This window comes from Dendrobates tinctorius, unplaced genomic scaffold (assembly GCF_039654945.1).
Source record: "Dendrobates tinctorius isolate UK_male_01 unplaced genomic scaffold, ASM3965494v1 ptg000033l, whole genome shotgun sequence".
Taxonomy (NCBI): Eukaryota; Metazoa; Chordata; class Amphibia; order Anura; family Dendrobatidae; genus Dendrobates; species Dendrobates tinctorius.
In genome coordinates, this window is record NW_027361701.1 from 17256458 (window position 1) to 17277974 (window position 21517).

At 44.7% G+C, this 21517-nt stretch overlaps 1 long non-coding RNA gene across 1 annotated transcript; it reads left to right on the top strand.

The window, feature by feature from the left end:
- The first annotated feature begins 145 nt into the window (after positions 1-145).
- LOC141087464 (uncharacterized) lies at positions 146-4523 on the top strand. Its single transcript, XR_012231656.1, has 3 exons — positions 146-534; positions 2878-2931; positions 4454-4523. It is a non-coding gene; the product is annotated as an uncharacterized lncRNA (long non-coding RNA).
- The last annotated feature ends 16994 nt before the right edge of the window (positions 4524-21517 follow it).

Genomic DNA, 21517 nt, shown 5'->3' on the forward strand with positions numbered 1-21517 from the left:
TTGAGACCTACTCTTTTCTCTGACAACGCTAAGTACTGTGCCACTTTTCAGAGAATTCTGAATAAATGCTCATTCGATATAATTCTATTAACAATCGAATACCTTCAAGAAGCCATAACTGATACCGAAGCAAAAATGTCTACTATAGAGACCCAATTAACTTCAACTTTGAGTAATACTGAGTTTAGTACTCTCAAAAATAAAGTTGATACTGTTTTATTAACACATCGAAAAACTCTAGAAGAACGGAAGAGGTCTAAATTTCAACGTGACACAGAAGACTACCTGAATAACAGAGTGTACAGATGGGAAGATCCAGCACCAAGACACTACCGTTCCAGACCCCGCCGCCACCAAGGGGGATACACAGCCTCCGGGGGATCCTCTCCAGTTGGCGGTTCTTCACCAGGATCCGGGAGCGACACTGGCAGCACCTCTCTTTCCAGAGTTCCTTTTTTAGGTCAAAACGCACGCCAACAAGGCGGTCGAGGAGGAGGGGAACAAAATCGCCAGATGACTCTTCGGTCGCAACAGGTAGGAGTCCAAACTTAATTGTAAATATCTCTGATTACTCCCTTTCTCCTTTAGAATTTAAAGTGCTAAACCTAGGACTCTCATTCTGTCCAACACCAAGATGGGATGCTTTCCAATTAGAGAAAGACCTACAACAATTTTACCGCAACATTAGATTAAAGGTACATTTTGACGATTCTTCAACAAGGGTAGCCAACAGCATAGCTCCAGATTCCAATCGGGTCATTAGCCCCTCGATTACAATTGACACCTTAGGACTACACAACCCAAGTAGCTTTATGCCTCCCAAAACCAATCATGCAGTTGAGACTTTTATAGACCTTCTTGACAGGGATATTAAACAGACCATCCATGACCAACGATTGGGCCTACTTCCCGTCCGCCATAATTTATCACCTGTTGAAAAACAAGCTATCTCATCCTTGAGGGACAATCCAAACATCATTATAAAACCGGCAGACAAAGGAGGAGCAATCGTTGTCATGAACAAGAATCAATACGTGACCGAAATTCAGAGACAACTCTCGGATACCAACACATACAGGAAAGTTCATACTGACCCGACATTCCAAATACGTAGGAAAATAGACCAAATTCTTGACAAACATATGCAGCTTAAGACCATAGATGCAAAGACTAGAACATTTCTGACAAACCAACATCCCATAACCCCGGTACTCTACACCCTCCCCAAAATCCACAAAAACCTACACAACCCTCCTGGACGTCCAATAGTAGCTTCCACGGACTCCATCCTCAATCCTTTATCCATTTTTCTAGAGAAAATATTAACTCCATTTACTCACACCACTAAATCTTTTATTTTGGACACAGGCGATTTCCTGAATAAGATTCGTTCCATTAATTCCGTTTCACCCAGCAGCATTCTCTGCACCTTTGATGTCAACAGTCTATACACATCAATAACACATGATAAAGGTATAGAGGCAGTCAGACTAACTCTCATGGAAGCTAATACTGCACCGGACACACAGGCTTTGTGTTTGGACCTTCTAAATATAGTCTTACGGGAAAACTTCTTCCGATTCCAGGATGATTTTTTCATCCAGACATGCGGCACCGCGATGGGCTCTAATGTAGCCCCCGCGTACGCAAATCTTTACATGGATAAGTTTGAACGAGACTACATTTACGTCAATCCACTTTTCCAGGAATTTGCAACAGTGTGGCTTCGCTACATTGATGATATTTTTTGCATATGGGGTGGGGACTCAACTAGCCTTTCTAAATTCTATGATACCATCAACAATGCCAGGCATGAGCTGAAATTTACAATGTCCCACAACCTGGAATCAATCAGTTTTTTGGATACTAGGGTCAAAAAAGATGCACAAGGAACACTGTCATCTGATCTTTACACTAAACCCACCGATTGCAATAATCTCCTTCTGTATGACAGTTGTCATCCAAGGTCCACCCGTAATAGTCTCCCACGATCACAGTTTAAAAGGATTACCAGGATTGTATCAGATCCTTCGACTAGAGACCTCAGATTACAAGAAATGTCTGATAGATTTGAATCTAGGCATTATCCATCTACACTTCTAGCTTCTGAGATGACTAAAGCACGGATTGACCCCGACACCACCAGAACCACAACAATCAAACCACACCCAGACTCCCATTCGTCCATGGTCACCACCCGTCCATGCAAAGAATACATAATCTCATCCACAAACATTGGCCTCTATTGACCAGATCCTATCCTAGGATTAACCTCTTTAAATCCCCACCATTGATGTGCCTGAGGAGACCTCAAAATCTTAAGGACAAGCTTGTCCGGGTTGACCTGGGTACCTCCAGTCACATCAATACACATACTCTAACAGGACAAAAGAGAACTGGTACATTCCCTTGCCTAAACTGCATGAGCTGTTCCAATATCATCAAAGGCAGTGAGATAGTCCACCCACGTTCTGGCAAATCCTATCCAATTAGGGATTACTTCACTTGTGAAACTAACTTCGTCGTTTACATTATCAAATGTCCATGTGGTTTATTGTACGTGGGTGAAACAACCCAGGCAATCAGGGACAGAATATCCAGTCACAAGTCTACGATTAGATGCGAGAAAACATGGCTCCCACTTCCTGCCCATTTCAAGGAAGCCCGACACAACGTATCACAACTACGGTTCCAAATTATTGAAAAAGTCCCTAGACCCAAAAGAGGTGGGAACCATGTTCGCCTTTTAAAGCAATGGGAGACATTCTGGATCTACACACTAGACACCTTACATCCGAGGGGTCTCAATCGAGAAATCGATTGGCTAATCTAATAATTTTTATAAAAATTTCTTTTTTTCTCTTCCTCTTTCCCTAGACCCATTGATTGGTTGCCTTCTTGAGTCTCCCCTTTTTACATCTAACCCAAGCGGTAAGATAATGAAACATAATGTGTTTTTGTTTTTTTGTTTTTTCTTTTTCTTTTTTGTTTTTGTTTGTTTTTTCTTTTTCTTTTTCAAGTTTGCAAAAAAGTTTTCCACAACCCCAACCCCCCCTCCCCCCTTTTTTTTCCCTTCCTCTGTTTGAAGGCATTTTGCCGTACAATTTATTTTCACCTTTTCTTTACAAATTTGGTCTTTTTATTTACTTTTCAAAAAAATTTTTCTCCCCTTATTTTTTGTTCCTTGCAGGTTTTTTTCCCCCCCCTTTTTTTCCCTTATTTTCCCTTTTTTTTTCTTCTTTTCTTTTTTTCTTTCTTTTTTTTCCCCCCTTGTTCCTTTTTCTCTTTATTTTTTATTTTTTACTTTTTATTTTTTATTTTTTATTTTCTACTATTCTCATTTTATATCTTTATTTTTCCCTTTATTATTTTTCCTTCTTTATTTTTCCTTTTTTCTAATCTTCATAATTCATTTGATTTGAGTTCATAACATTCTCCATTCTCTCCCCTAGGTCTGACATCACTCTTTTCATTTCTTTTATTTTTTATTTTTTATGTTTGTTTAAGTTTGGACTCCTACGCAATTCAAATGCTGTATATTTACATGTATGATTTGCAATAATACTGTTCGTTTATATTTGTTTCCATATGTTAATCGCCCAGTCTCTTTATATATAGCACACTGCACCTCCCCCCCTGATGCGTGTGTCCCACTCAGAGCTACAGCAGTCTCTGCATGGCCTCATTAGGTTTTCTTTGATTGCGCTCTACTGCGCATGTGTGAACAGCCAGCGCCATCTTTTTGGTGGGGATCACTGTGAGACACTACGGCAGTGCTCCAATGCACACGCCCCGGCGTCTGATGTCACTTCCGGTCACATGACCGGACCAGACAGGATAAAAAGCACAGCCTGTGATCCAGCGCTCACTCACTGCTCTGGCACCATTGTGCTGACTTCACACTCCACTGAGCCACCAATAATAGTAAGTACTGTCCCATTGGGACCACTGCTGTACCACCAACCTTACCATGGTCCCTACCCAGGACCACCGCTGCATCACCAACTTTTGTATGGTCCCAATCCAGGACCACCAATCCTGCCACATCTCTAATGTACCCCCTTTTTCTTTGTTTAGCAGTGGCATATTTACCAGTCCACCACCTCTTCAAGGAACAGGATTTAGCGGCAACTTTGGTATATTTCTTGGTTTTCCCTAAATAGAATACAGCTTTTGTCTGGACAGCTAGATACCTGGGCATATTTTTATAGTCCCTCACTGTCTTTTTTTGTATACAACTAGCTACGCCACTTATGCTGGTTAATCTGTTTTATCCATCTGTCCTCCAGACACCCAGTTCAGTACTTGATCTATTTTCATTTTTTACTCTTTATTTTTTATTTTTATTTTCATTCTTATTCCTATTTTTTATTTTATATTTTATTTTTTATTTTTTTATTTTTTTCTTTATTTATGTCACCCTAACGATATGTTCATCTATCCCTACTTACAGAATATGCTATCAACTCATTTATGCCTAGCAGTGACACTATCGATTTGGTGAATACAGACCCTACATCCAATTGAAAAGGGTATGACCACGCTCCTTCATGTTTCTTATCTACCGCGTTATCTCTCAGTTTCACGTGTTCGATGTCTCCACATCTTTCTAAATAACTCTAGTGCTTATATTCCATGCTCTCTGGATACTATGTGTATATATTTTGTATAAAGTTTACAATTTTTTGATATTTTTATGTATGTATTTTATTACAGCGACTTTGTGATAAAGGCCGATGTGGCCGAAACGTCGTTTGATGTCGCTTCCTCACTGTCAAGCAATAAATTTACTTCACATTAAGTACAATCAGCGTGTGCAGTGACTATACATTGTTTATGTGTTACCAGTCATGGCTGTCGCGGCGCACCCTTCCCCCCTGTATACTGCAGTTCACAAATAACAATTTTTGATGACGGTGATGGGGAAATTTTGTAGGTAGGCATGTGCTTGGCTTCAACATCTTCATCAAGTAGCCTTTTGAGATTGGTGCAGAGAAGAGCAGGGGCAACAACACCTTTGGTATCATCATTAGCTGGCTTAGTGTAGAATTTCCTAATACATACAGAAATACACCAAAGAACAAGTTTTAGTATCACATATACAACAAGGATACAGGCAGAAATGTGCAACAAGCTTTGTAAGATCCCAGTTATCCAGCCCCCAATTCCCTTAAATCGGCTGGATTGAGAAAGGAGAAAGTGTCTGACCACCAACTGTCCTTATTACGATCATTGTCTTTATCGTATTAATCTCTGAGTCATTGAATATCTTCTAACTTTAACTTTTAACTTCTACCAATAATAATATGGAAAATGTGAAAAACCAAAACATTATGTCCCCTTTATTTGCTATTGGCTTGTTGGGTGATGGGGAGGACTTCATAGGGACCGTCATACAAGGGCTCTAGTCCGTGCTTCCTGGCATGCCTCTTCACGACTACCAAATCACCAGGCTTCAGATTATGACAGGTGTCGGTTTCTGCTGAATCTGGAAAAGAAGAGAAAACTAGAACATAGATGTTAGCAAGATTTTTACTAAGCAGAATAACACATGGAACAACACGGTCAGTCTCTTCTGATAACTGCTGGGGCTGGAAATTTGCAACAGGGGGCCTAGCACCAAACAATATCTCATATGGGGACAGGCCATATTTTATAATAGGGGTAGTACGAATGTGGTATAGTACAGTGGGTAGGAGCTCTGGCCATGGCGCCTTAGTCTCCTGCATCATTTTGGTCAATTATCCCTTCAGTGTGCCATTCAGCCTCTCAACTTCCCCACTGGATTGTGGGTGGTACAGAGTATGGAGGGCTACAGTGGATCCAAGCATTGTCAGAACTTCTTGGTACACATGAGAAGAAAAAGCCGGGCCTTGGTCACTTTCAACAACTTCTGGAACCCCATATCTGCATATGACTTCCATCACCAGTTTCTTCGCCGTAGTTTTTGCAGTCATGTTGGTAACGGGGAATGCTTCCGGCCAACTGGAGAACATGTCAACAACAACCAAACAGTATTCATACCTTCCAGACTTAGGCATCGTGATATGGTCCACCTGGAGCCTTTGGAAAGGATAGTCGGGCTTATCAAGATGCTTCGGGGGTACACGTTGAAGTTGACCGGGATTACAGGTCTGACAGATATTACAGGCATGGTTGAGCGCTGACAAAACTGTGGAAATTCCCGGGGCCCAGTAGAATTTTTGCACCAGTGCGAGGGCCTGATTCTTTTTTTTTTTCCTCGATGTGTAGGTCCATGTGCCCATATGGCAATAGCAGGGTACATTCGCTTAGGGAGACACACAAGTTGGTCCTTTTTCCAGAGACCATTATCCATTCATGCCCCATCAGTCTTCCATTGCTTCACCTCTTCCTTTGGAGACATTCTCTGCGTCGTCATTAAGCGGTCTCGCGGGGTCCGACAGAAAACTTCAGTCTGTTGTAGATCATCAGGTTCTTGTAGGGTCAGTGCTTCTTGTAACTGTTTACTTTGAGAGCGTGTGGTCACCATAGTTGGTATAGTTGGTTCAACGGATAAAAGAGCAGCGGCTTTTGCTTGCATATCTGCAAATGTGTTGCCAACAGTCTGTGGACTGTTCCTAGGACCGTGCGCCTTAAATTTGATAATGGCCACCTGAGTATGTAATTTGATCGAGCCCATGAGGGTTTTAACATCTTCAGCATTTTTCACTGGGGTTCCAGCAGTAGTAATAAACCCTCGATTGGCCCATAGAGCCCCAAAATCGTGAGCAATACCAAATGCATACCATGAGTCCTTGTATATATTAGCGCGTCTGTTCTTGGCCAAAGTACATGCAGTAGACAGAGCCTGGAGTTCTGCTTCTTGTGCTGACTGTGAGGGCGGGAGCGCAGCTGCGTGCACTACAGTGTCCTCTGTGGTAACTGCATATCCCGTGTGGAATCTACCAAACTCATCAGCATATCTTGAACCATCCGTCTATAACACCAGATCAGGATTTGGGAGTGAATTGTCACTGACATTTGGTGGAGTAGCTGTTTCTTCAATCAGAAATTGGGAACAATCATGTTGGAGAAAATCCTCATCACTGCCATCTTTCCTTATAGTTCATTATGCCGTCTTTCAAGGCATTGTAAAGGGGTTGCATTATGCGGGATGCATCCAGTATCCACTGACAAAAATAGGTGCATAAGAAAACGGTGGAGTTCAGTTTCATCTTTTGGGAAAGGAAGGGAGCTGACAGCTATTTTTCTTTCTTCTGTGAGGTGTCTGGCACCCTGAAGGAGACAGTGACCCAAGAATATCACTTGTCCAAGGCAGAACTGAAGTCTCGAGGCCGAAACCCGACAGTTCAGTGCTGCCAGATGCTTAAGGAGGCTAAAAATGGCAGCAATGGCAAAAGACACCTGCTCATATTTTTTTTTGCAACCTGGGTGGGACTGTTTTGGGCCCCTTGTGACATAACTGTCCATATTAACTGTCGTCCCTGATAAGTGAATGCAAATGGAAACTGGCAGTCTGGGTGTAACGGAATGCTAAAGAAGGTATTGTCAAGATCAATAACTGTAAACCAAGCAGCATCCTGGGGTATTTGGGACAAAAGAGTATGAGGATTAGGCACCAGGTTTGAGAAACACTTTTACTGGTTCTACAGGCATTTTCCCTATATCATTTGGCCCTTTCGACCAGAGTTTAGATGGTATCTCTGAGAGGTATGGGGTGAGTCATTGATCCTCTGGCAATATTGGGGATGGATCTGGGCCTATCAGGGCCATCATAACTGTAGGAAGGGCATGCAAAATACAGATTTCCTCACTGTCTTCATCTACATAGGGATTATATAAAAAAAAGAAAAAAAACATCTGACCATCATCTTGGAATTGTATTCTGGAGCGGAACTGTGATAATAAATCTGCCCCTAGTAAACTTACAGGACATATGAGAGAGATTACAAACTGAGCAGTAACGAGAATTAGCAGGGAGGGGCTGAGGAGCAAGATTCCCACTAGCTTAAGTCTGAGGAAGGGGGGCGAGAGTTTGATGTGTGCTCCAGTGATACTCAATGATACTGATAAGAGACTGGCTGTGTGCTCGCAGCTGCAGTGGGGGCGAAGGGGGATATGGTGTGGGCTAAGATGGGAGGGGTACTGGAGCAGCTGCAGCTGCTAGCTTGCTTTTTTTTTCTCTCTCTCTCCTGAACAGAGCAGGTTAAAGTCTGAAAACTTTTTTTACTTTCAATGCATCATCCGGGGTGGAATTCTCAATGTCAAGTCTAACTGAAATTATTGCCTCTTGCAATTCGGGTCTGAGGCCGGACATGAAAGCTGCCACAAAAAGATGTGTATGGGCTTCATTATACAGTGAGAATCCCAGATCTCTAAATACTACCATGAGACGCCCATAGAACTTCTTGGCGTTCTCCCCCTTGGCCTGTGTGACATCTGTGAGAGAGGTAGCTTGGTCCGCTAATTTATCTTGTGCCCAAACCTTCAAAGCATTGCAGAAATCAACACCACTTTCATAGGTTTCCCCATCCAGATTCATATTATATATTATGCCACCCTCAATAATTGGAAAATACCCCTCCCCAACTTTTACTCAAAGTAAGTGTAATAGATCTCTTCGGGGAGTGGAATAAATGTCTCGATTTGATGCCATTTGCCTGTAGAAAGCCATGGGGGAAGTCTCTGGATTGGGTAATTGATTGCGAACAGTGTCTATTTGTGATGGAGTGAAGGGATTATACTCATAACCACTAGCAATATTAGACATAGCGGGGACTGAGGCTAGCGGCGGATGATAATAGGTAACGTCAGAGTTTAACAAAGGAAAGGTGGGGGTGGGGGCTGCTTCTCCCGGTCTCCTTGTGCCACAATTATAACAGACCTCTCTCCACTGAGGATTAGTAACTACACATACAGCACAGATCCTCCCGGCAGGATCATAGGGTGGGGGAATACTGAGTTTCGATAGTCCAGGATACATCAGTGCCTTAGGGTTAAAGGGCACAGAGCTTACAGTCGGGAGGAGAGGCTTGATTTCCTGGGGAGGGACCTCATCATCTAGAAGGGAAACTTCTTGTTTCAAATCATCACTTTTAACTGTTCGACTGCCTGACACATTGGTATTAATCTTAATTCCTTCTTAACCAATCACATTCTCACACCACAGTCACTTGCTTGAACCACAATGCATCCCGTCCCTGTCGTAATAGACAATTTTTCCTTCTTCAACATAGCAGTAACAGAAACAATCAGAATTCACTTGCTGTGCAATTTCCACATAACCTTCATTATACAATTCATGTGCCAAGCCACGGAATTCCTCAGCGCCTTTAAGTAATCCATCATCAGTCAACCTTTTAACTCCTTCATCCCATAGCGTAGGCTGCAACCTCCCACCCTTAGGAAATCCCAGAATCAAAAATATTTTTCCTGCATTCCTGACACATTTCTTTCCTCGTCTTTGAATCAGAAGACTAACAGTATCTGATCCTTCACACAATTCCAAACTTTTCTTTTTCTTCCACATAAACATAATTCTCTCCTTTAGAGCTAAATATCCTGACAAATTGTGCACAATACTGGAGCAGCAGTCTCCGTTTGTTCCACAGGGTCAACCCCCTCTGGGAAGCCCAAAATTCGCGTTACTCAGTGAAAGGAGAAGGACGTCTCAGACTATCTCTCCGGACACATCTGGTTCTATATACAGTGGGGCAAAAAAGTATTTAGTCAGTCAGCAATAGTGCAAGTTCCACCACTTAAAAAGATGAGAGGCGTCTGTAATTTACATCATAGGTAGACCTCAACTATGGGAGACAAACTGAGAAAAAAAAATCCAGAAAATCACATTGTCTGGTTTTTTTTCATTTTATTTGCATATTATGGTGGAAAATAAGTATTTGGTCAGAAACAAAATTTCATCTCAATACTTTGTGATATATCCTTTGTTGGCAATGACAGAGGTCAAACGTTTTCTGTAAGTCTTCACAAGGTTGCCACACACTGTTGTTGGTATGTTGGCCCATTCCTCCATGCAGATCTCCTCTAGAGCAGTGATGTTTTTGGCTTTTCGCTTGGCAACACGGACTTTCAACTCCCTCCAAAGGTTTTCTATAGGGTTGAGATCTGGAGACTGGCTAGGCCACTCCAGGACCTTGAAATGCTTCTTACGAAGCCACTCCTTCGTTGCCCTGGCGGTGTGCTTTGGATCATTGTCATGTTGAAAGACCCAGCCACGTTTCATCATCAATGCCCTTGCTGATGGAAGGAGGTTTGCACTCAAAATCTCACGATACATGGCCCCATTCATTCTTTCATGTACCCGGATCAATCGTCCTGGCCCCTTTGCAGAGAAACAGCCCCAAAGCATGATGTTTCCACCACCATGCTTTACAGTAGGTATGGTGTTTGATGGATGCAACTCAGTATTCTTTTTCCTCCAAACACGACAAGTTGTGTTTCTACCAAACAGTTCCAGTTTGGTTTCATCAGACCATAGGACATTCTCCCAAAACTCCTCTGGATCATCCAAATGCTCTCTAGCAAACTTCAGACGGGCCCGGACATGTACAGGCTTAAGCAGTGGGACACGTCTGGCACTGCAGGATCTGAGTCCATGGTGGCGTAGTGTGTTACTTATGGTAGGACTTGTTACATTGGTCCCAGCTCTCTGCAGTTCATTCACTAGGTCCCCCCGCGTGGTTCTGGGATTTTTGCTCACCGTTCTTGTGATCATTCTGACCCCACGGGGTGGGATTTTGCGTGGAGCACCAGATCGAGGGAGATTATCAGTGGTCTTGTATGTCTTCCATTTTCTAATTATTGCTCCCACAGTTGATTTCTTCACTCCAAGCTGGTTGGCTATTGCAGATTCAGTCTTCCCAGCCTGGTGCAGGGCTACAATTTTGTTTCTGGTGTCCTTTGACAGCTCTTTGGTCTTCACCATAGTGGAGTTTGGAGTCAGACTGTTTGTGGGTATGCACAGGTGTCTTTTTATACTGATAACAAGTTTAAACAGGTGCCATTACTACAGGTAATGAGTGGAGGAAAGAGGAGACTCTCAAAGAAGAAGTTACAGGTCTGTGAGATCCAGAAATCTTGATTGCTTGTTTCTGACCAAATACTTATTTTCCACCATAATATGCAAATAAAATGAAAAAAAAACAGACAATGTGATTTTCTTGATTTTTTTTCTCAGTTTGTCTCCCATAGTTGAGGTCTACCTATGATGTAAATTACAGACGCCTTTCATCTTTTTAAGTGGTGGAACTTGCACTATTGCTGACTGACAATACTTTTTTGCCCCACTGTATATCTATATATACCTGAGTTACGTATCCTACCCATCTTCGATCACTCACCACGCCCAATACTAATAATGATCGGGAATTTCAGGATATTTTGACTATAAAGAGAGTCACAATCACTGGTCAATCCGGGGTGTCCGTCCCTTATGAGGTACGGTTCGAGCACTGGGCCCCCAACGGGACTACACCTCTATATGATTCCACCCATGAATCACCCCACCACGAGGACAAACCTCAGATCCCCTTTGCAGCAACAAGCACAGGAAAACCACACCAATGGTCAGTCTGAACAGTATAACTGCCAACTTACCGTGGTTGTGGGGGGTGATCAGTCCCAATTTTCCAACACCTGTGTCCGCTCCGAGGGTCCTTTGTCTTGTTGTCCTCCGGGGGCAGAGGCGTCCCTGTTCAGGGGGCCCCACGTTGCGCGCCACTGTCGAGGTAGCTATTTAGGGAGGGCTAAATTAACCCTTCACGGTTGTGCCAGTGATTTCCATATTATTCCAGTGTTGCTAGCAACTCAATTGACCACACGGAGACTGGGGTCTCTGTACGGGAGGATCGAGGCAGATCACTAAGCCCCTTTATTTTAGTCACATCTTTTATAATCTTTTGTTTAATTATGCAAGGTTCTCAAATACCAATAGCATCATTTCACTTTGTAAGCCAATAATATTGCAAGAAACCGGAAACTACATATATGTCCGTACCTAAATAGTGTAGAAAGTAGTATAATGGCATATTCTTCAGAGTTTTACACCCCCGCCTCCCTTATCTTATACAGATGGGACCAGTCTGGTTTCATGACAGCCCATGCCAATTACAAAAATTTATCTTACAACAACAAAAACGGAGAAACGAAACTGTCATGGTCACGCGTGTCAGGACGCAGATGATACAGCAAGGCGAACCCATAACACATGTGACCCTGGATACAGCGCCTCCAGTGGGGCGAAATTAAATAATAAAACATGCAGATGGATACGCCACCTCCACCTGGCGAATTTAGGAATTACACGTTATACATACATTCTGGAAACCCCGCCTCCAGTAAGGCGAATTTAAATAAATAATAAGGGGGACCTGGGAAACATTAACAATGGTGGGCCCAGCGATAGGGAAAAGGGAAGTGGAGACCTCCTGAGCTCCCCTGAGCCAGTGTCCCTACACTCCTAACGTTCCCTATGCCGGTTCCGCACCGGGCGCCGCACGCGTACCTCAAAGCCCTTGCTCGCCCTGACCCTAAACCCTCACTAGGGAATAGGGCGGTGTGGAGACTAATCCCACCACTGCACTAAAAACACACATGAGGGAAAGAGACAATACAGGGGGACACCACTTAGCTTTATGCTCTGTGCTTATGCTCCTGCAACAGAGCCCTCCACCTGCGTGCGTCTTCTCCTCCACCCGGATCCATCACCGTAACAGGATCCTTCACCATAGTGCAGCCTTGGAGCAGAGTCCACCACCAGTTGCTGCTGCTTAGTAACAGAGTCCCAAGGATGAGTTCAGCTTCTGCCACGAAGTCAAGCATGCTTGAGTCCAGCTCAGCAGCCAAGTCCCACATGGTGAGTGCCACTCTCCATAGTCGCCACTCCACCAGTCCATGCAGACACTTCCTGCTGACACCATCACTGCGACCCCACCACGCCATGCCAGCCCTTCGTCCAGACACCATAGCTGACACACGTCCCCCCTGGCTAAGCTGCGCAGGACTCCTCCTCAGCTCCATTCTTCCACCAGGCTCTCACCAACTCAGAATATAGGGAATGAATGAATATCATCCCTTGGCAACTTGCCAAAAGGAAAAAAGTTCACTCTGTGCTTTTAAAGCTGTCAGATCACTTCAGATCATGACAGTACCCCCTCCTTAATGAGGGGCCTCTGGACGCTCAAGACCACCCCTCATTAGGGAAATACCTACAGCGGGGACGTCCAGATCCTGAGTTCACCCTACCACTACCTGACACTTCAGGTTTATGACAAACACACCGCTGGTATTGGCAATACAGTTCATTTTGGAGGCACCACTCGTCTCCACAGTGCCGACCTGGGGAACGAGTTTATGTATGGGTATGTTTGCTATGAGCTGATCAGACTCCACAACTCACTTCCACAAGATGTTTTTTGGTGGCACCATACACGCTCGTTCACACACAGGTCCGGACCTGAACGTTTATTGCACACATTCGTTTGTCACAATTAGTGAAGTCATTCTGGACTTGACAACAAGGGCGTCCTCCTGTGTCACCACACTCACACCCCCGCCATTCACCAAGGGACACCAACCTCCAACCCTCTTCACCATGAGGCCTGCGCCTCCCAGGGTTGGTTAATGGCGAGGATTGAGATTTGTCCCTACTCCCCCCCAGCACACCTGCTGCTCACACCAGGAGGAGAAGGGACAGGATATGGAGGAACATACACTCGCTGGTCACCTCCACACGACCAGGAGGGGGCGGCATTAAAGATTTGGCGTGAGCCCCGCGGACTCTACACCAGTCTGCTCATCACTGGAACGTACCCCTTCACCTCGGGGAATACCAAGCAGCTCCGTGGGGCACCATTCCTCCCACCTGCCTGGGTACACCCGCATGCATGAGCAAGTCCCACTCCCCAGCAGCGACTCTAGGGGCTTTTAGCCAGATCACAGCCGCCATTTTGATTTCCTGGTTATCTGAGCAGAGGCCCCAGACCCTGATAACTGCTGCTGCAGCGGCTCTAACACACCATGCCGCTCCTCACTCACCTCAGTGAGGCCCGGCAGCAATTACTCACAGGTCTCCACATGGCCAAGGCTCACCAGAAAAAAGGTATGGCTGGTGATAATGTCACGGTCACGCGTGTCAGGATGCAGATGATACAGCAAGGCGAACCCATAACACATGTGACCCTGGATACAGCGCCTCCAGTGGGGCGAATTTAAATAATAAAATGTGCAGATGGATACGTCGCCTCCACCTGGCGAATTTAGGAATTACACGTTATACATACATTCTGGAAACCCCGCCTCCAGTAAGGCGAATTTAAATAAATAATAAGGGGGACCTGGGAAACATTAACAATGGTGGGCCCTGCGATAGGGAAAAGGGAAGTGGAGACCTCCTGAGCTCCCCTGAGCCAGTGTCCCTACACTCCTAACGTTCCCTATGCCGGTTCCGCACCGGGCGCCGCACGCGTACCTCAAAGCCCTTGCTCGCCCTGACCCTAAACCCTCACTAGGGAATAGGGCGGTGCGGAGACTAATCCCACCACTGCACTAAAAACACACATGAGGGAAAGAGACAATACAGGGGGACACCACTTAGCTTTATGCTCTGTGCTTATGCTCCTGCAACAGAGCCCTCCACCTGCGTGCATCTTCTCCTCCACCCGGATCCATCACCATAACAGGATCCTTCACCATAGTGCAGCCTTGGAGCAGAGTCCACCACCAGTTGCTGCTGCTTAGTAACAGAGTCCCAAGGATGAGTTCAGCTTCTGCCATGAAGTCAAGCATGCTTGAGTCCAGCTCAGCAGCCAAGTCCCACATGGTGAGTGCCACTCTCCATAGTCCCACTCCACCAGTCCATGCAGACACTTCCTGCTGACACCATCACTGCGACCCCACCACGCCATGCCAGCCCTTCGTCCAGACACCATAGCTGACACACGTCCCCCCTGGCTAAGCTGCGCAGGACTCCTCCTCAGCTCCATCCTTCCACCAGGCTCTCACCAACTCAGAATATAGGGAATGAATGAATCTCACCAGCAGTGATTACACACCCTGAGACTCATTTATAGAGCCCCACACCTGATTCCTAATTACGTGCACATTAAACTGAAACCTAAGGTGCGATACCACTAACCACCACCGGGGACAGTCAAGTCACCTTGGCAACTTGCCAAAAGGAAAAAAAGTTCACTCTGTGCTTTTAAAACTGTCAGATCACTTCAGATCATGACAGAAACCTTACAGAGAAATGGAGAAGTGAAACTTAAGCTCTGATTTTAGTATTAACCCTTCACAGTACCACAGCCAGATTGTTGAAAAAATCACATATGTAGTGAATATAATTGAACATATGTGTCACAATAAAGTGCAATTACAAATAAATAAAAAACTTACAACAATGAAGTGATTAATTAAAAAGATGCAAAGAGAAGAAACACTGCTGAAAGGGAGAGCAGCTGTTAACTCGCAAAAAAAAAATACACACCGTGGTATATTCATAAGTGTATAAACAGACTAACCGCACTATAGTGCCATAATGAGGTGCAAGAAAAAACTCACTGATGTGAATACATAGGCTGCCTGCCAGTATTATAATGACCACCGCTAAAAAAATTCTGAAAATAATTAGCCCACCAGGACCTTGAGAGGCTCAATCGTGCTATTATATCCTAATGTATTGTCAACAATAGTTACCTTATAGCAGGGCAAGATTTGCAGAGGTGTGTGACATGCCCCGATGTGCGTTTTGGATTACTCCTTCGTCCCCGACGCGTCACACACCTCTGCAAATGATAGCGCGATTGAGCCTCTCAAGGTCCTGGTGGGCTAATTATTTTCAGAATTTTTTTAGCGGTGGTCTGTTATGATGAGTCACCGAAGGAGGAAAAAACAAAATACCAGCTAAGTCCAGAAAAACCAGAGAGGTTGGCAGCTATCGGATTGCAGACCACTGGACCTATGCACAACAACTAGCAGTAGCCGTGGGGGGTTCCTACGGTGCCCTAGACCCCTCGATCACAGCCGGAGAACTACATAGCCTAAAGACAGAAAGGGGAAAAACTAAACTGCCCCAGAGCAGACCCCAAAGCAATAGGCAGCCCCCAACATATAATGACGGTGAAGCAAGATGAAAACACTAACATAGATAGAAAGATAGGTTGAGCAAATGATGGGGCCCAAGCTAACTACATAGGACAGGATAGGAAAGCTGCTGTCTGCCATCCGCAAAAACCCTATCAAAATGAGCCAACCGACTGATAGGAAAAACAGGCCCTGAAGTCGCTAGGCTTCAAAAGACTACATCAGCACTCAGGTATATTCTGAAGACAGAGCAAAAGATCAACAGATCAGAGACAAAAATGGAATTCAGCTCACCCCCGGCCGGGGATGGCAGAACTCCCAAAAAACAAGGCAAAACAAAAACAAAACTGAAGAGAACAAAGCAGAGCAGAAAAACTTAGCTTTGAGATGCAGGAATCAGACTGGTCTCCAAGAATCCAGCAGGAAAATCACCAGCCAGGAAGAAGGGCGTCGGCAGCCTTATATCTAGTCATCAATTCCAGCCAACCAGTCATCATCTAGCTGCCCAGGTGTTTGGTAATCAGCCTCACTACCTTCCTTCACCAGAGGAGGGAGTTCATCAGATGGGAATCCAGTATCTCTACCTCATATTCCATGTTACCTTCAACCAATATAGGGTCAGGAGGTGCCATCACAGGAACTACTGGTTCAACAAACCTCTTCAACAAGGACTTATGAAACACATTATGAATTTTAAATGTGACAGGAAGAGCCAAGTGAAAAGAGACCGGATTAATAATCTCCAAAATCTTGTAAGGTCCAATAAATCTAGGCTTAAACTTAGGAGAAGCCACCTTCATAGCGATATTTTTTGATGACAACCAAACCATATCACCCACCTTAAACTGGGGACCAACGGTCCTACGCCGGTTGGAAAACCGCTGGGCCTTTTCCTGGGAGAGAGACAACTTATCCACTACTTGGTCCCAGATCTGGTGCATTCTCTCCACCACAGTGTCAACACCTGGGCAGGCAGAAGGCTCCACCTGCCCTGAAGAAAATCGAGGGTGAAAACCAAAGTTACAAAAAAAAGGTGACATCAAAGTGGCAGAACTAGCTCTATTATTTAAAGCAAATTCGGCCAAGGGCAAAAATGAAACCCAATCATCCTGATCGGCAGAAATAAAACATCTCAAATACGACTCCAAAGTCTGGTTTGTTCTCTCTGTCTGCCCATTGGTCTGAGGGTGAAACGCAGAGGAGAAGGACAACTGAATTACCAGCTTGGAACAGAAAGTCCTCCAAAATCTAGACACAAACTGAACTCCTCTGTCAGACACAATGTTCTCAGGAATCCCGTGCAAGCGAACCACCTGTTGCAAAAACAAGGGCACCAACTCAGAGGAAGATGGCAACTTAGGGAGTGGTACAAGATGGACCATCTTAGAGAATCTATCACAAATCACCCAAATAACAGTCATTCTCTGAGAGACAGGCATATCAGAGATAAAATCCATTGAAATATGGGTCCATGGCCTCCTGGGCACCGGCAAAGGCATCAACAAGCCACTAGAGCGAGAACAAGGTTTAGACCGGGAGCAAGTCCCACAGGACTGCACAAAATTCCTGACATCATGAGACAAGGTGGGCCACCAAAAAAACCGACTCACCAGATCTCTAGTACCAAAAATACCTGGATGACCAGCCAATGCAGAGCAATGAACTTCAGACATCACTCTCTTCCTCCACTGGTCAGGAACATACAACTTTCCACTGGGACAACGCTCAGGTTTGTCCTCCTGAAACTCTTCCAGAGCACGTCTCAAATCGGGCGAAATGGCAGAAAGAACTACCCCCTCACCTAAGATGGTAGCAGGCATAGTCACAACAGGAGAATCAGCAAAGAAGCTCCTAGAGAGGGCATCTGCCTTGACATTCTTAGTGCCCGGAAGAAAAGAGACCACAAAATCAAAACGTGTGAAAAACAAGGCCCACCTAGCCTGTCTAGGATTCAAGCGCTTGGCCGACTCCAGGTAAATCAAATTCTTGTGGTCAGTAAGGACCACGACTTGGTGTTTGGCTCCCTCCAACCAATATCTCCACTCCTCAAATGCCCATTTCATGGCCAACAGTTCCCGATTCACCACATCATAGTTACGTTCGGATGGGGAGAACTTTCGGGAAAAGAAAGCACAAGGATTCATTTTAGATGTCACAGGATCTTTTTGGGACAACACCGCTCCTGCACCAATCTCAGAAGCGTCCACCTCCACCTGAAACGGGAGTGAGACATCAGGTTGCCGCAAAACCAGAGCAGAAGTGAATCTTCGCTTCAGCTCCTGAAAGGAAGAAACAGCCTCCGGAGACCAATTCAGCACATCAGCACCCTTCCTAGTCAAATCCGTCAATGGCTTGGCAATACCAGAAAAATTAGCTATAAATTTCAGATAAAAATTAGCAAAACCCAAAAACTTCTGGAGGGCCTTCAAAAAAGTGGGCTGAACCCAATCATAAATGGCCTGTACCTTGGCCGGGTCCATTTCAATAGTTGACAGAGACAAAATAAATCCCAAAAATGAAATCCTCTGTACCCCAAAAAGGCATTTTGATCCCTTGACATACAGGGAATTCTCCCTCAAAATCCGGAACACAGTCCGAACATGTTCCACATGAGAGTCCCAATTCTTGGAGAAGATCAAAATATCATCCAGATAGATAATGAAAAATTTATCCACAAAGTCTCAGAATATATCGTTCATGAAGCACTGGAAGACAGAAGGGGCATTAGTGAGCCCAAAAGGCATCACCAGGTACTCAAAATGTCCCTCCGGAGTATTAAACGCCGTCTTCCATTCATCCCCATGCTTAATGCGAATAAGATTATACGCCCCCCTGAGGTCAAGCTTGGTAAACTAGCAAGCACCTTTAACTCTGGAGAATAGATCAGAAATCAGGGGTAATGGATACTGATATTTAAAAGTAATTTTGTTGAGGGCACGATAGTCAACACAAGGCCTTAATGAACCATCCTTTTAGCCACAAAAAAAAACCAGCACCTAAGGGTGAAGAGGATGGTCTAATATGACCCTTCTCCAATGCCTCCTTAATATAGGATCGCATAGCCTCGTGCTTGGGTACAGATAAATTGAAAAGCCGACCCTTGGGGAATTTACACCCCGGGTTCAGCTCAATTGCACAGTCATAACTCCTATGAGGAGGCAAAGACGCAGACTCATTCTCACTAAATACATCATAAAAGTCAGCCAAATAGTCAGGAACATCATGCGACTGGGGAGAGGTGGAGAAAACAGGAGCATCACTAAGGGCACACCGATAACCCCAACTTACCACAGACAAAGATTTCCAATCCAGAACTGGATTATGGATTTGCAACCAGGGAAACCCCAGAACAATGGTATCATGCAAATTATGCAACACCAAAAATCTGCAATTTTCTTGATGGTTTGGGGCGACCAGCATTACCACCTGGGTCCAAAACTGAGGTTTATTCTTCGCCAAAGGAGTAGCATCAATTCCCCTCAAAGGGATAGGCGTCCACAGAGGTGTCATAGGAAATCCACAACGTTTAGCAAAATCCAAGTCCATCAGGTTAAGAGCTGCTCCTGAATCCACAAAAGCCTTGGCGGAAAATGTGGACAGGGAGCAGATCAGAGTAATTGCCAGAAGAAACTTAGGTTGAACACCACCCACAGAAAACGTGTGTGCACAACGTTTCTCTCGTTTAGGGCAGACAGAAATAATATGCGAGGCATCTCCACAAAAAAAACACAGCTTATTACGCCTTCTGAACTCCTGACGTTGCGCCCTAGACAAAACTCTGTCACATTGCATAGGTTCAGACATTTGCTCAACAGGTGGCAACATCTCTCGTGTAGTTTTGCGTTCACGTAAACGCCGATCCACCTGAATGGCTAATGACATAGAATCGTCAAGACCAGAGGGAACAGGAAATCCCATCATAGTATCTTTTACAGTTTCTGACAAACCCTTCCGAAAGAGGGCTGCCAAGGCACCATCATTCCAGGTAGTAAGGACCGCCCACTTTCGGAATTTTTGACAGTACAACTCTGCCGATTCCCGACCCTGGCTTAATGCCAACAGGGTCTTTTCAGCCTGATCAACAGCATTAGGTTCATCATACAACAACCCCAAGGTTTGAAAAAATGCGTTCACATTATTCAGAATGGGATCATCAGGTTTCAAAGAAAGCACCCAATCCTGGGGATCGCCGCGCAGCAAAGAGATGACAATTTTAACCTGCTGCGCGGAGTTCCCCGACGAGTTAGGCTTCAAGGCAAAAAATAATTTACAATTATTCTTGAAATTCAAGAATTTAGACCGATCCCCAAAAAATACATCAGGAGTGGGAATCTTTGGTTCAGCAGCATGTGAATGAGCAAGATAGGCGGAAATTCCCCGCACTTCAGCAGCGAGCTGCTCCACACGATCAGACAATTGCTTCATCTCCATTGAGAGAAAAATTCCCCCTATGGCCTCAGAGATATAGAGGAAAAAATATGCACACAAAAAAAAAAAAAAATTCTGACACTTTTTTTTACAATTCTCTCCTGCTATTGAGTACACTAGGATCTGCGGTATGGCTGGTGATTCTGTTATGATGAGTCACCTAAGGAGGAAAAGACAAAATACCAGCTAAGTCCAGAAAAACCAGAGAGGTTGGCAGCTATCGGATTGCAGACCCCTGGACCTATCCACAACAACTAGCAGTAGCCGTGGGGGGTTCCTACGGTGCCCTAGACCCCTCAATCACAGCCGGAGAACTACATAGCCTAAAGACAGAAAGGGGAAAAACTAGACTGCCCCAGAGCAGACCCCAAAGTAATAGGCAGCCCCCACATATAATGACGGTGAAGCAAGATGAAAACACTAACACAGATAGAAAGATAGGTTGAGCAAATGATGGGGCCCAAGCTAACTACATAGGACAGGATAGGAAAGCTGCTGTCTGCCATCTGCAAAAACCCTATCAAAATGAGCCAACCGACTGATAGGAAAAACAGGCCCTGAAGTCGCTAGGCTTCAAAAGACTATATCAGCACTCAGGTATATTCTGAAGACAGAGCAAAAGATCAACAGATCAGAGACAAAAATGGAATTCAGCTCACCCCCGGCCAGAGATGGCAGAACTCCCAAAAAACAAGGCAAAACAAAAACAAAACTGAAGAGAACAAAGCAGAGCAGAAAAACTTAGCTTTGAGATGCAGGAATCAGACTGGTCTCCAAGAATCCAGCAGGAAAATCACCAGCCAGGAAGAAGGGCGTCGGCAGCCTTATATCTAGTCCTCAATTCCAGCCACCCAGTCATCATCTAGATTCCCAGGTGTTTGGTAATCAGCCTCACTACCTTCCTTCACCAGAGGAGGGAGTTCATCAGACCTCAATGGTGAAAGGAAAAATGAACTCACAACAGTGGTCATTATAATACTGGCAGGCAGCCTATGTATTCACATCT